Below are 12,047 nucleotides of genomic sequence, written 5' to 3'. Positions count from 1 at the left end.
GGCCCTTTCTTCTCTTATTTCTGTGCAAAGTCTTTTTAGAGTACTTGTTATCCATGTCTTTCTCTCACCAGCCATCCTGCCTGTGTGAATGCCATCTTTAAGTCAAGGAGAGTCTCAGAAATCAGACAGTACTATTTACAGAGGGTCAGGATAGTATCCTCCTGCCATCAAGATAAAAAAGAAGTTTACCAGCAGTATAAATTGAAACCTGTCCAAGAATTTGATTTTTCTATCCTGACTTTATACTTTTATACATCCAAAAGGACAACAAAATTACCTAGGAGCAAAATTTGGGCCTGGCACCGTGATTATAAGATAGTATAAGGTTATTTCTAATTATAAGATTAGAAATGTTTTTTGATGCCAAAGTATGTTACTGGAACACTAATAAGTGTATGACTCTACTGCCTTGAATTCTAGTTGTTTGTATGTCATATCTTCCCAACTTAAGATTTCTGTTTCCGGGATCCCTGGGTGGCGCAGCGGTTTGGCGCCTGCCTTTGGCCCAGGGCGCGATCCTGGAGACCCGGGATCGAATCCCACATCGGGCTCCCGGTGCATGGAGCCTGCTTCTCCCTCCGCCTGTGTCTCTGCCTCTCTCTCTCTCTCTCTCTGTGACTATCATGAATAAATAAATAAAAAATTTAAAAAAAAAAAAAAAAAGATTTCTGTTTCCTTCTCTGGAACTTCCAGCTTTCCAAACTTTCTACTATAAACAAAACACAACATATTACTTTTATTTTAAATTAGTACGTGTCTTTTCCTTGATTTTGGAGGGAATACATACTTGTTGGGAAAAAATCAAACACCACGAAATAAAAGTATAAAAAGCACATCTTCAATCATAAATCTCCACCACCACCCTTGTCAACTCTCAGAGAAAGGCACTATTAACATTTTGATGTCTGTATATGTATTTATATTTTTTATTCCAAGAATTGAAATATACATAAAATTAGTGAGCATACATATAACATTTTTTTTCATGTAAAAGTCTATTGGTATATTTCACTACATCATTCTTTTCAGGCTGTATTATGTGCCATAATATCTAATTGTGTGAGAAATGCTTAAGAAATATGGAAGCCACTGTGGATTGTGGCAGGTCTTTTGGATAGAAAAAAAATAGACAAACTATATATAGCTATACTGGAAAAACATCAGAAAACCATACTATGATGTAAAGTATAAAATAGGCAGCAGTATTCTCACATGAAATATTATGAACTAAGATTTTTTTCTAATCATATCTTCTATTTTCAGAGTAAGAGTAAAGATAACTTTGTATGAATGTCACACTCCATGGCTTGGGGAAGTTCTAAAAATAAATTTAATTGACTGTTTTAATAGGGTGGATGTCACTTCAAGGATATTTTCTTTAAAAAAAAAAAAAAAAATGACCATTTTTGAAGCCTAGACTCAATACAAACAAAATAAGTCATTCTTTTAAATAGAATTTCAACATTCTCCTCATATTTGACATTTTTTCTAATGAACACACTGCTATATTGGCATACTCTCATAATGTGTTATTAATAGCCTTCTTTTTTGCCAACATTGTGAATGTCGACCAGCATACACTAATTTAACCGGCATACACTAGTTAATGAGCATAAGTTAATCTTCCTTTCCCTCTAAATCTTAACTATTCATCCAAATCCTTCTAGTTCATTCTTAAGATTAAGACATCATAGAATTTAGGACATTTTTTTCCTTCACTGCACTGTTATTATTTACCTACTTATTTTTTTAAGTTTTTATTTAAATTCCAGTTATTTAATACATAGGGCAATATTAGCATCCAAAGTACAATATTCAGCACTTCTATACAACACCCCATGATCATCACAAGTACACTCCCTAAGCCTCATGACCTCCTTACCCCATTCCCCACCCACCTCCCTTCTGGTAACCATCCATTTGTTCTCTATAGTTAAGAGGCTGTTTTTTGATTTACCTCTCTTTCTTTCCCTTTGCTCATTTGTATTATTTTTTAAATTCCATATATGGGGACACCTGGGTGGCTCAGTTGGTTAAGCATCTGCCTTCAGCTCAGGTCATGATATCAGGGTCCTGAGATCAAGCTCCCTTTTGGGTTCCCCACTCAGCAGGGAGTCTCCTTCTCCACGTCCCTCTTCCCCTCCCTTATGCTCATTCTCTCTGTCTATCTCTGTCTCAGATAAATAAAATCTTTTAAAAGCATTCTACATGAGTGAAATCATATGGTATTTGTCTTTCTCTGACTTACTTCACTTAGCATAATACTCTCTAACTCATTCCATATCATTGCAAATGGGAAGATTTCATCCTTTTCTACGGCTAAGTAATATTTCATTGAATATATACATTACATATTCTTTATCCATTTCTAAATCAATAGATACTTGGGCTGTTTCCATAATTTGGCTATTATACATAATACTGCTATAAATTTCAGGGTGCATGTATCCCTTTGAATTAATATTTTTGTATCTTTGGGTAAATATATGTAATGCCACTGCTGGATCATAGGGTAGTTTTATTTTTAACTTTTTGAAGAACCTCCATAATGTTTTCCACAGTGGCTGCACGAGTTCACAGTTCCGCCCCCCCTTTCTCCACATCCTTGCCAACATCTGTTGTTTCTTGTGTGTTGATTTTAACCATTCTGACAATGTGAGGACATATCTCGTTGTAATTTTGATTTCCCTGATGCTGAGTAATGTTGAGCATCTTTTCAGGTGTCTGTTGGCCAACTGTATGTCTTCTTTGGAAAAATATCTATTCATGTTTTCTACCCATTTTTAATTGGGTTATTTGTTTTTCGGATATTGAGCTTTATAAGTTCCTTATATATTTCGGATACTTACCCTTTATCAGGTATGTCATTTGTAAATACTTTCTCCCATTCCATAGGTTGCCTTTTAATTTTGTTGACCATTTCCTTCAACGTGCAGAAGTTTTTTTTTTTATTTTGAAATGGTTCTAATACATTATTTTTTCCTTTTATTTCCCTTGCCTCTAGAAGAAGCAGATAGATAGAAGACCTATCTTGAAAGAAGTTGCTATGGCTGATTTCAAAGAGATTACTGCCTGTGTTCTCTTCTAGGATTTTCACAGTTTCAAGTCTCATGTTTAGGTCCTTAATTTTGAGTTTTTGTGTATGGTGTAAAATAAATGGTCTATTTTCATTCTTTTACATGTTGTTGTCTGGTTTTCCCAACATTATTTGTTGAAGAGACATTCTTTTATCAATTTCATATCCCCTCTTCCTTTGTCAAAGATTAACTGACCAGCAATTGTGAGTTCATTTCTGAGTTTTCTATTCTATTCCATTGATCTCTGTGTCTATTTTTGTACCAGTACCATATTGTCTTGATCACTACAGCTTTATAATATAACTTGAAGTCCAGAATTGTGAAGTCTCTAGCTTTGCTTTTCTTTCTCAAGATTGTTTTGGCTATTTGTGTGGTTCCATACAAACTTTATGTTTGTTTGTTTGTTCCAGCTCTGTGAAAAATTCTGGTGGTATTTTGATTGAGATTGCATTAAATGTATAGATTGCTTTGGGCTATATAGACATTTTAATGATACCTGTTCTTGCAATCCATGAGCATGGCATGTCTTTCCATTTCTTTGTGTCATCTTCAACTTCTTTCATATCAGTGTTTTATAGTTTTTAGAGTATAGGTCTTTCCCCTCTTTGGTTAGGGTTATTCCTAGGTATCTTATTGGTTTTGGTGCAATTATAAATGGGATTGATTCCTTGATTTCTCTTTCTGCTGCTTCATTATTGATGTATAGAAATGCAACAGATTTCTGTACATTGATTTTGTATCCTGCAACTTTACTGAATTTGTTATCAGTTCTAGCAGTTTGGAATGAAGTCATTTGGGTTTTCTATATAGAATACCCTGTCATCTGCACATAGTGAAGGTTTTATTTTTTCCTTACTAATTGTTATGCCTTGTATTTCTTTATGTTGTTTGATTGCTGTGACTAGGACTTCCAGTACTATGTTGAATAAAAGTGGTGATTGTGGACATGTCTGTCGTGTTCCCGATTGTATAGGAAAAGCTTTCAGTTTTCCCCCATTGAGAATGATATTAGCTGTGGGTTTTTCATAGATGGTACTTATTATGTTGAGGTATATTCCCTCTAAACCTACTTTCCTGGGGGTTTTTTATGATGAATGGATGTTGTACTTTGTCAAATGCTTTTTCTGCATCTATTTACATGATCATATGGTTCTTATTCTTTCTTTTATTAATGTGGTGTATCAAATTGAGTAATTTGTGATTATTGAAGACCCTGGCAATCCAGGAATAAATTCCACTTGATCACGGTGAATGAGTTTTTTTTAACATATTGTTGCATTCAGTCTGCTAGTATTTATTGAGGATTTTGGCATCTATGTTCATGGGAGGTATTGGCCTGTAGTTCTCTTTTTTTGTGGCGTCTTTATCTGGGTAATGCTGGCCTCATAGAATGAATTTGAAAGTTTTCTTTCCTTTTCTATTTTTTGGAATAGGATGAGAAAAATAACTATTAACTCTTTTTTAAACGTTTGGTAGAAATCCCCTGTGAAGCCATCTGGCCCTGGATTTTTGTTTGTGGAGAGGGGTTTTTTTTTTATTATTATTAGATTCAATTTCTTTGCTGGTTATAGGTCTGTTCAAGTATTCTACTTCCTCCTGTTTCAGTTTTGGTGATTTATATGTGTCTAGGAATTTATCCGTTTCTTCCATATTGTGCAATTTGCTGGCATATAATTTTTCATAATATTCTATTATGTTTGTATTTTTGTGGTATTGGTTGTTACTTCTCCTCTCTCATTTGTGATTTTATTTATCTGGGTCCTTTCCCTTGATATATCAGGCTAGAGGTTTAACAATTGTATTAATTTTTTCAAAGAACCTGCTCTATTGTTTTTTTAACTTTCTATATCATTTATTTCTGCTCTAATATTTATGATCTCCTTCTTCTGCTAGCTTTAGACTTCATTTGTTGTTCTTTTTCTAGCTCCTATAGGTGTAAGCTTATGTTGTTTACTTGAACTTTTTCTTGCTTCTTGAGGTAAGCCTATATTCTTATTTACTTCCTTCTTAGGACCACTTTTGCTGCATCCCAAAGGTTTTGGACTCTGTGTTTCCATTTTCATTTGTTTCCATGTAATTTTTTATTTCTTCTTTTACTTCCTGGTTGACCCTTTCATTGCCTAGTATGATGTTCTTTAACCTCCATGTATTTGTGGTCTTTCCAGGCTTTTTCTTTTGGTTGACTTCTATTTTCATAGCATTGTGGTCAAAAAAGGTGCATGGTATGATTTCAATCTTCTTGTATTTGTTGAAGCCTGTTTTGTGGTCTAATGTGTGACTATTCTGGAGAATGTTCCATATGCACTTGAGAAGAATGTGTATTCTGCTGTTTTAGGATGAAATGTTCTGAATATATCTGTTAAGCCTACTGGTCCAGTGTGTCATTCAAAATCATTATTTCCTTGTTTATTTTTTGTTTAGATGATCTGTCCATTGATGTTAAGTAGGGTGTTAAAGTCTCCTGCTATTATTGCACTACTATTGATTAGTTCCTTTTTGTTTGTTATTGTTTTATATATTTTTTGGTGCTCCCGTGTTAGGTGAATAAATATTTATAATTGCTATATGTTACTGTTGGATGTCCCCTTTATTACTATATAGTGTCCTTCTGTATTTGTTACTGTCTTTGTTTTAAAGTCTAGTTTGTGACAGGATGAGCACTGGGTGTTATGCTATATGTTGGCAAATCGAACTCCAATAAAAACAATATACAAAAAAAAAAGTCTAGTTTGTCTGATGATCCATGAGAGACTCTTAATTATAGGAAATAAAATGAAGGTTGCTGGAGGAGATGTGGGTGGGCAAATAGGGTAACTGGGTGATGGGCATTAAGGAGGGCATGTGATGGGATTTTTTTTTAATTTATTTTTTATTGGTGTTCAATTTGCCAACATATAGAATAACACCTAGTGCTCATCCCATCAAGTGCCCTCCTCAGTGTCATGATGGATTTTATATGCAACTGATGAATTACTGAACTCTACATCTGAAACTAATGATGTACTATATGTTGACTAGTTGAATTTAAATTTAAAAAGATTTATGCACATAAAAAATCAATGGAAGTAAAGTCTGGTTTGTCCAATAATAAGTATTGCTACCCTGTCATTCTTTTGACATTCATTTGCATGCAAAGTGTTTCTCCATCACCTCACTTTCATTCTCCAGGTGTCTTTAGGCCTAAATTGAGTGTCCTGTAGGCAGTATATAGATAGGTATTTTTCAACCATTCTGCCTCCCTATGTCTTTTGATTGAAGAATTCAGTTCATTTACATTCAAAGTACTTATTTTAGATATATATTTGTTGCCATTAATTATTTGTTTTGTGGTTGTTTCTGGAATTTTTTCTGATCATTTCTTGTCTTTCTCATGTTTTGTTGGTGATATATTTGGATTTCTTTCTCTTTATTCTTTGCATGTTTATGAGTGGTTTTGATATATAGTTATATCAGGTTTGTATATAACCTCTTCTATATTAAGTTGATGATCATTTAATTTTGAACCCATTCTTTTCTCCTTTCCAACCCAAATTTTAGGCATATGTTATTATATTTTACATTGTTTTTTGTGTTTCTTGATTGTTTTTTTTTTTTTACAGAAATATTCATTTTTTACTGCTTTTGTGTTTTCTGCCTTTATACGGTCACTTTTGATCTCTTGTTTCCACTCAAAGAGTCCCATTTAATATTTTTTGCAGGGTTGTTTAGTGGTCATGAGCTCCTTTAGTTTCTGTTTGTCTGGAAAATTCCTTATCTCTCCTTCTATTTAGAATGATAGCTTTGCTGGATATTCTTGACTGCAGATTTTTCCCATTCAGGACTCTGAATTTATCCTGCCATTCCCTTCTGGCTTGCAAAGTTCCTGTTGGAAAATCTCCTGCTAGACTTATGGGTCTTCTTTTCTAAGTTAAGGACTACTTTTGTCTTGCTGCTAAGATTTTTTTTCTTTATCATTAGATTTTTTCTTATTTAATTATAATGGGTCTTGGTATGGGTCTGTTTCTGTTGACTTTGTTGGAAGGCCTATGTGCCTCCTTGATCTGGATGTCTATTTTCTTCCCCAGATTAGGGAAGTTTTCTGCTATTATTTCTTCAAATAAATTTTCTGCTCCCTTTTCTCTCTCTTCTTCTTCTGGGATTCCTATATACATATGTTATTATTTTTGATGGAGTTACTGAGTTCCCCAAGTCTATTCTCATTTCGCAGAATTCTTTCTCTCTTTTCTTCAGTTTCGTTGCTTTCTATTACTTTGTCTTCAAGGTCATTAATTCATTCTTCTGTTTCTTCCAGCCTACTGTTCATTGCATTAAGCATTTTTCTAATTTTATTTATCACACTCTTCATCTCTGATTGTTTCTTTTTAACTCTTATCTCTGTGGTAAGAGTCTCTCTCTGATGTCTTCTTTTCTAAAGTCCATTGGGTATCCTTATCATTGTTGCTTTAAAGACTACATCAGGTATGTTACTTATATCTGTTTCACATAGATCTCTGGCCATAGCCTAAACTTGTTCTCTCATTTGGGATAAATTCCTTTGTCTTGGCATTTCTGTCTAAGCCTCTGTTTTCTTGTGTGTTAGAAAAGCCAGTTATCTCTCCTGCTTTTGGAACTAATGGCCTTATGAAGAAGAGTCATGTAGTACCCAGAACCTGAGGCTTCTGGAAGTATCTCCAGTGTGTGCTGCATGCACTCTGCTGTTGTGTTCTGTGTTATTCTTCAGTCCTGCAGAAGCTTTCCTTGCCTGCTGCTGTGGGCAGTGTTTGGTCTCTGGCCTGAATGAGGTGAGTTTTAACAAGGTGTGCTTCAGTCTGCTTGTGAAATGAGACCTGTCACCTCCTCCATCAGAACTGAGGCCCTGTAGAACTGGTCAAGAGACACAGTATGGGCAAGGGTTTGTACTGGTCTTCTAGGGGATGGGCCCACCATCCTGGGACTGAGGTAAGTGTGTCTGAAAAAGGCAGTTCCACTGGGGTGAGGCTTAGTGTATTTTAGGCAGGTACTGTCAGTGCTACACTGCTTCCTGCAGGTGGCTCTGTGTTAATGAGGAGAAGTGGACAAAGAAAACGGCGCTGGAAATCTCCTTTCTAGAGAGGCTTCTCCATGAACACTGTCATCTCAGGGTCATGCTCTCAGAGGAGCAAATACTCTCCCTGCTATGTGCCCCAGGCATTCTTCAAATCAGTTTCTATGCTGTATGCCACAGGGTTGTTTGCCAGCCTCCTCCCCAAGAGCAGTGCAGTGCCCTCTAGGTTTAATCCCAGCCAAGCCCATTAACCTTTAAAACTCCAGGCTTTAAGCCCCACTTGCAGTAAGAACTTATGAAATTCAGCCCCCCCCTGTTTTTCTACCCAATGGCTATTGGGTGTGCTCCTCTCTCTTACCCTTCTCCATGACCATGGATCCCTCTGCTCCACAGTAGCCAGGATCTCTTTCTACCTTAAACCATATCTTCATATTTTCTATCTTCTTTGATAGAGCCTCTTTTCTCTCTTTAGTTGTGAAGTTTGTTCTGTCAGTCTTTAGGTCAATTTCTGGAGTATTTAGGATGATTTGATAGTTATCTAGTGTATTGGTGGGATGCCACCATCATCCTCCCTCCTAGACTCCCTATTTACCTACTTATTCTAATAATACACCTTTTCTAGTAATACTTTTATAGCACAAAGTCACATTTTCTGTAATTCTGTAGTTCTTTTTTTCTAACCTCCCAAAATATAAACTGTATGAATCTGAAATATATGTATTTGTTTGCAATTGATTCTAGTTATTTCATTGAGACATAATCTTTCTCCTAAGTTCAGGATGCCATATTCCTTAACCATGGAACACTTGACATGATTTTGACTTAAAATTACATGGTAAGAGTTTAGGGTAAAGATCAAAACAAAATCCTCAAGGAAGTCTAGTTAGCCTCTTAGCATCTCTTTTAACTTTTCAATAAAATGCTTTCAAAACAAGCCAGTGCTTTTTTAATCTCTTCACTTCTGCTATTCAATCCTTAGTAATTGAAAATGTGATAAAACACAAAAGCTTAAGGACCAGTGTACTAAAACCTATTCTTAGCCTGTAGAGTAGCAGTTCTCAAAGTGCAGCCCACAGAACTCTAGGTTCCCCAGGAAACTTTCATGGACTCTGTGAAATACTTTTAGAGAATCTACAGAGTCAAGACTATTTTCACAATAATACTAAGGCATTATTTGCCTTTCCTATTGTGTTAATATTTGCATTAATGGCATAAAAGCAGGGGTAGATAACAGTGCTGGTGCTTGGCAATCAAAGCAATGAGTACCACCAAATGATACTAGCGTCATTGTATTGTTCACCAACATGCATTTGTGTTAAAAAAAAAAAATGTCAATTCCGCTTAAGAATTTTCTTGTTGAAGCAATGCTCCTAATCTTATTAAATATCAATTCTTGAGTACATACTTTAATACTCTGTGTGCCAAAATGGGAGATACCTATAAAGCTCTTCTGCTGCATATCTAATTCACTGGTTGTCTTGTGGAAAAGCACATGTGCAACTGAATTGCAATCTAACTACTTCTTTCTGGAAACATATTTACTAGAAATAACTGACAAACAATGATTATTTAGACTTAAGAAGAGGATGCAGAGAAAGGGGAACCCTCTTGCCCTGTTGGTGGGAATGCAAACAGGTGCAGCCTCTCTAGAAAACAGTATGGAGGCTCATCAAAAAGTTAAAAGTAGAACTACCCTACGATCCAACAATTCCACTACTAGGTATTTACCCAAAGGATACAAAAATACTGATTCAAAGGGAAACATGCACTCCCATGTTTATAGCAGCACTATCACAATAGCCAAATTATGGAAAGAGCCCAAATGTTCACTGAATGATTAATGGATAAAGAAGTTATGGTATATATATATATATAATGGGATATTATTCATCCATAAAAAAGAATGAAATCTTGCCATTTGCAACAACATGGATGGAACTAGAGAGTATTATGCTAAGTGAAATAAGTCAATCAGAGAAAGACAAATACCATATGATTTCACTCATATGTGGAATTTAAGAAATAAAACAGATGAACATGGGGTGGGGGGAGAGAAACAAACCCTAAAACAAATTCTTAACTACAGAAAACAAACTAAGGATTGATGAAGGGGAGGTGGATGGAGGTGATAGGTTAAATAGGTGATGGGTATTGAGGAGGGCACCTGTGATGAGCCCTGGGTGTTGTATGCAAGTGATGAATCACTAAAACCTAACCTGAATAATTATACTGCATGTTAACTAATTGGAATTTAAATAAAAACTTGGAAGAAAAAAAGTAGTTTGCAGATTTTTTTTTCAAACATGAATAAAGTAAGCCTACCACTTTGAAGAAAACAGACTGTATTTATTGCTAATGATAAAATTTTAGCTTTCCAAAAAGAAAATGGAATTATGGAAAACATGTTCAGAATAATAACAACCTCCCAATACTTAAAGACTTTCCTGTTGATATTAATAAACATGACTTTTCATATTTTAGAATGAAACATGTCAATATTTTAAAGATCTGAATAACCTGATACCAATATTTTCCAAATGACCAAGATGTAAGGTTACAAAATTATATATAGATAAAAAAGGTCTATTCAAAGTGCAATATAGACTAATGGATTTAATACAACAGAGTACAAAAAAGTCCACTGATACAGTTCTACAGTCTATTCTGCAACTAATTTTTAAGAAACTGCCACTTGTCAAACTTTGGTATAATATCAGAGGAGAATATCTACAACTATCTGAAAAAACTGTTAAAATTCTTTTTTCCACCTTTGAGCTATGAAAAGTTGAATTTTCTTCACATACTTCAATCAAAGAACATATGGTAACAGATTGAATATATATATATGTGAGAATCTAGTTGTCTCCTACTATCAGACATTCAAAAGATTTGCAAAAATAAAATGATGGTGCTCTACCCACTACTTTTCTATTCTAGAAAGTATGGATTTTTCATAAAGAAAACGTTTTTTATATTAACATATAATGGGTTTATTATTTTTAAATATATTAATAAAAAATATGTATATTATCAGTTTTAATTTCATACAGTAAATATTGATAAATACAACTTACCTAAACAAAAGTTCTTTGGGGCTCTCAATAACTTTGAAGAGTATAAAGAATTCCTGAAATCAAAAGTATTAAGAAAACAATTTTACCAACCAATGCAAGAACCAAAGGTTAAGAAATCAAATCAATTTTTATTATATATTGACATTGCTTAATCTAGATTAGATTAGGTTCTTTTGGTTTTTTTTTTTTTTTAATTTTTTTTTTATTTATTTATGATAGTCACAGAGAGAGAGAGAGGCAGAGACACAGGCGGAGGGAGAAGCAGGCTCCATGCACCAGGAGCCTGATGTGGGATTCGATCCCGGGTCTCCAGGATCGCGCCCTGGGCCAAAGGCAGGCGCCAAACCGCTGCGCCACCCAGGGATCCCGGTTCTTTTGGTTTTAAAAAACCCTCTCAAGGGAAGGCCATACCAGTATGATCACCAGCCATTTCAGCTCCAGCAACCATCAGCTGCTAACAACTTCCCTATGGATTAATTGGTTCAGATTTTTAAGAGATCAAGACTATTTGTCTCAGCTAACATTATATTATATTATAATTATATTATATTATATTATATTAACATATAATAAGGTCATCTCTGAGAAGATCCCTCCAACTGAAAGTCGGCCATAGGTCACTGGTCAGACTATGGATACCACTAAGTGGTTCAATCAGGGCCACTCCAGTTAGAGTGAACCTCCTAACACTGTTTTGGAAAGCAGAGGATGGATTTTGAGTGAGGCCAGTTAAAGGCAGAGGAAAAATCAAGTGCTAACAGGAAAATGAAGTAGAATGTCCAAAAACTCTATTTCACAGACTAATGCACTAGAGACATGACAAGTTACTGTGACTCAGACCAGGCCCACAGAATTAATCCTAGGACTGAGAAT

The 12,047-nt window shown here is 35.0% G+C and overlaps 1 long non-coding RNA gene across 1 annotated transcript in view; it reads right to left on the bottom strand.

Moving 5' to 3' along the window:
• The window catches only part of LOC121489775, a 74,243-nt gene extending 63,010 nt beyond the window's left edge, over positions 1 to 11,233 (bottom strand). Inside the window, exon 1 of the long non-coding RNA XR_005987419.1 lies at positions 11,175 to 11,233. This is a non-coding gene — a long non-coding RNA (uncharacterized LOC121489775). The remainder of the gene's footprint in view (positions 1 to 11,174) is intronic.
• Between the last annotated feature and the right edge of the window lie 814 nt (positions 11,234 to 12,047).

This window comes from Vulpes lagopus, chromosome 4 (assembly GCF_018345385.1).
Source record: "Vulpes lagopus strain Blue_001 chromosome 4, ASM1834538v1, whole genome shotgun sequence".
NCBI lineage: Eukaryota > Metazoa > Chordata > Mammalia > Carnivora > Canidae > Vulpes > Vulpes lagopus.
This window is presented reverse-complemented; position numbering and strand designations above follow the sequence as displayed.